General features: G+C 29.7%; 1 pseudogene; it reads right to left on the bottom strand.

Moving 5' to 3' along the window:
* Nucleotides 1–2,903: 2,903 nt before the first annotated feature.
* On the bottom strand, nt 2,904–3,756 carry LOC121130686 (tyrosine-protein phosphatase non-receptor type 1-like; annotated as a pseudogene).
* Nucleotides 3,757–4,354: the final 598 nt, after the last annotated feature.

Below are 4,354 nucleotides of genomic sequence, written 5' to 3'. Positions count from 1 at the left end.
AAAGTTTGTATGATGTTGATTTCGAAATTTGACTGTTAATAGTTGATTATTTGATAGTAAATTAGTATAGTTTTTAAATATTTCATTCACCATAAATTCATAACCAACCTTAATAAAACACAAACTGTTTCTCCTGTTTGGGGATTATATAACTCTTTATATAATAGTATTTTCTCAGTAATTACGTCATTGATGTATAAATGGGCAGTTACTGAGATAAAAAAGATACTCAAGAAATGCTAGTTCATCCATGAGTAGTGATCCCCACTTCCTTGGAAGAGTTCATTTACTACATAATATATTTTATATATAAAATAAAACTTTAAAAAAATGTTATTATATTTTGTACAACTAAATGAACAAAATTAGAAAAAAATTAAATTAGTCCTTGAAAAAAAAAAGTTCTGTGGTCCTTACTCTTTAAAAAAGTGTTTTCATGAATTTGTACACATTCACAATACAAGCAAGACTTGAAAGGCTAGAGAGAAGAGTAAAATTATCTCTTATTCTCATTAAATCTTTTAACTTTGCTTAGCAAATATGACTGATTTATAATAATTAATTGCCTAATTCATTTCAAACAAGGGCATGTTTGAAAAATAAGTACCTCAATTTATTTCTTCTTCCACTTTGTTGGTAATATGGTTTCCAAAATAAACTTCCTGGATGTTAGCCTATATTTTAGAACCAGTCCATTAACAAAATTGATGAAAGAAGGTCGTTCAACCATTCAAAGTGGCACAAAGTCCTTCACCAACATTTTAAAGAGAGGTTCTCTTAATTGTACATGTTTAGGAGATCCAGTGGTAACCGGTTTCTCCTTAACATGTAATCGATGGTGTATTATAGCTGCATTGAACTGACGAATGGGAAAGTCCATTTTCATTAATTATTGTTATTTCACAAAGACTTTATAACTTTAGCTCTAGAATGAAGCCACGTTTACTTTGCTACTATTTCTACAGTCTGGTAACTATGCGTTATAAAAAATGAGGTTATGTCGTTGCATCCCATATTTGACAATTTTTTCTTTTGAGGCAAGATATCGCGTCTCCCGCAAAGAAGAGTAGAAATAGAGAAATGAATAAAATGATAATAGGTATTCCTTATTTATTTTTCAATTATCTACACTTCAAATCCTTATTTGTATTTTATTTTTTATCATACATCACTAAACATAGGTATAAATCATTTAAAAGCTATCAAATTCACTTAAATGTGTTTAAAACATTTGTTATGTACGTTTTGCAAAAGAGAAGTTGAATTATATCAACGTGCTTTTGTTTACTAGGAAAATGTGATGCTTTGGTACATTCATGCGTGCTGCCTATATACATCAAAAGTACATCTAATTCTATATTTTATTTAATAATTAAGTATTTATATACGGCATTGAGATACCATGGCATATATTAAAAAAAAAGATTAACAACGAATTACTGATTGACTTTTTCATTCATGCACAAAATATGTATTCCCTAATTTTTTATTTTTGATGAATAAAACCTCTTTATTCAACCCTTAAATGTAATATTTCTTTTGAAGTTGACTAACTCGAACTTGCCCAGAGGACAAGTCAATTTTATAAAAGTTATGATGTGTATGATTACTATAGCCTCCCCCCCTCCCTCAATTAAAGAATTTTTTTTTCAAGAAATTCAATTTTATTCCCAAAAAAACCGTATGAATTTCCTCAAGAAGTTAGTTACCCTTGATTTATTAAGGTTTTTATTAAACGATGCTTTTTATATGGTTCAAGCGAATTTTGGATAAGTATTCCGTATGGAATATAATCCTGGAATAAACATTTCCTGAAATTGCACTTGTGGGAGATAGAGATGGAACGGCCCATGCAAAATCATACAAATAACTAACGGAAAAAAAAGAAGCATTTATGGAGAATTAGCGGATTTTTTTAATAGAAAGTATTGGCATATATATCAGATACATCAGTCAAAAGAAAGATTTCGTTCTTGGGAGAGGTTTTAATAAAAATGGTGAATTTACGGCTAATGAGATTTTTGAAAGAGAAAGAATATTAAAGAGAATTGTTTTTAAGAGAAGATAAATTGGCCCTAGGGATAGTTTTTTTAATTTTCTCAAAAATGATAGGAAACAATAGACGGATAATGCTTTTCGTGTACAATTCAAATGAAATCAAATTTTAAATCAAATAAAGAAACCGATCGAAGGCATTTGCTTTAATGCCTTGATCGGAAAAGTAATTAAAAAGATTAATCGGATGATGGACTATTCATTATTTTGGATGAAGTACAGAATGGTTATCAACTTATTAACCTTGGGTAGTTTATATGGCAGAACATCGGACGAGAGAACATGTTTCTTCTCTAAACAATCACTAGAGACATCCCAACATTTTTGTTCGTATGTATTAGTCTAATGGACCAAATGATTACATTTTTTCATTTTAAGTTGAGTCTTGAGCATAAGTATATTTTTTATTTTTAAACAGGCCCATATCAAGTGGAAATAAATTACAATACTGAAAAAGTAGAAGTTCTGTTATTACCGATAATATTGCAGAATATTGTATTTAATATGTTGAAATATTAAAAATAATGTTTTTATAAAATATTTAGTGGAAATAGAGTTTTACCCAGGTATAGAAAAAAAAATGACACAGTTTACATTCATTCAGAGAAAGAGACTTTCTCATCATTAATTAAACAAAATTAAATACAGAGTGCAAACGTTTAAAAATATAAAATTTAAATGCTGTTTCACAATGTTATACTCGAAGCATATACTTTTCTTAAAGGTTAAATTAACGGGTAAATTTTTTTAAATAACTTTCTATGATGAATAAGAATTGAATTGAATATAAAATATATTTTTATAAAAAGAAAATGATTCTTTTAAATAAACTTCTGAGACTTTCATTCTTACTTGGAAGGCCTTTTAAAAATAACTGAAGAATTTGGATCCTTGGGCGGGTGAGTTGGTTTTATGTCATTATTAAGAAAATCCTGTGATAGTTGATTTTCTCTTTTCGCTCAATAGCGAGCTAGCTAAATTTTAACTATCTCTGTCCTCGTATTAAATTAATACAATGTGAGCGTAGGTCTAACACAATGTCTTTTAATGTAACAGACGAGGGTCCAACTTTGGGAATTAAGACTTTAAGAAGTATCAACAAGGCAAAAAATGCCTGATCTTCCAATACCAGCCGAGCAATGTACTACAGGAGGTTCAACAATTTCTTCTAAACTACCTGTTTGTCCAAATTCATTTAAAAATTAAGAAAAGTATCTGGGCAGGAAGGAACTCCATAAACAGGTCACCCCCAAAAGTATATATTGATAATATGGAACAATTCTTTCTTCATTGACAGCAAGATTCATTATCCGTAATTTAGTGAGGGTGTAGGCGTTGCGTGACTCAAATTGAAGATTTTCAACTTTTCATATTAACATCTTCACAAATCAATGGATCCCTGAAATATGGAGGCGAATTTCGTTTACACTTTTTATTGCCTTTCTCCGTAAATTATTAAGCATCCTAATGGCTGTACTGTTTCATGTCACACCATGTACCAAAAGTGCCCAACAGTTATATACAAAGGTACTTCAGTAAGGATATACGGTCGTTTGGCCATTTCATTCCGTACTAAAGAGGCGTTTATATAATCATTTAGTGCATTTTTGATTTGAAAAACCCCCCGGTTGTAATCGTAGGGGGGAATATCATCATCATCATCTTGATTATTCCCCGTATTTCTTCTTCTATCCTCGAGCACTCAGATATACATTCTTTTAGCTCAATATAGTATCATCGTCAGATTCTTGACAACTTTTTTTTTTTGGGTTAAAATCCTTTTCTATGAGTTTAAGAACAATTTTAACTATATAACTATTTATTTCCAACATGTTGATGATGTTGGAAGTATTTTAATTTAATCATTTGACTGATTTGCTCATTTTACTTGTCAGAGTGCATGACCACTCTTGGAACGTTAAAACGTACTCACAAAGCCACATGTAGGGGTGAATGTACCCATCTTTTGCTAATCTATCATTCCAAATTTCTAAATATTTGGGAAACTTCACCATGTATGTAAATTTATCAAAATAAGAATGAGGTTTAAACTAAAGCGTTTAATGCCTTAGTTTAAACTTAGGTGTGACCTGAAATATTTATAACCATTTATTTTCATATTTAGTAGAGGAGTACTAGAGATGAGAAGAGCAGGAAAAGAGTAGGAAAGGAAAGATAAGAAAAGAATAAGTGGCTCATTTTTGGAAGAGATGTGATTTTATATAATTTTTTTTGAATATCTGGATTTTTTAAATTTTTTTCCACCAAAATATTATATCTATATCTAAAAAATTGAAGT

The sequence above is a fragment of the Lepeophtheirus salmonis genome, unplaced genomic scaffold, assembly GCF_016086655.4.
Source record: "Lepeophtheirus salmonis unplaced genomic scaffold, UVic_Lsal_1.4 unplaced_contig_1064_pilon, whole genome shotgun sequence".
NCBI lineage: Eukaryota > Metazoa > Arthropoda > Copepoda > Siphonostomatoida > Caligidae > Lepeophtheirus > Lepeophtheirus salmonis.
This window is presented reverse-complemented; position numbering and strand designations above follow the sequence as displayed.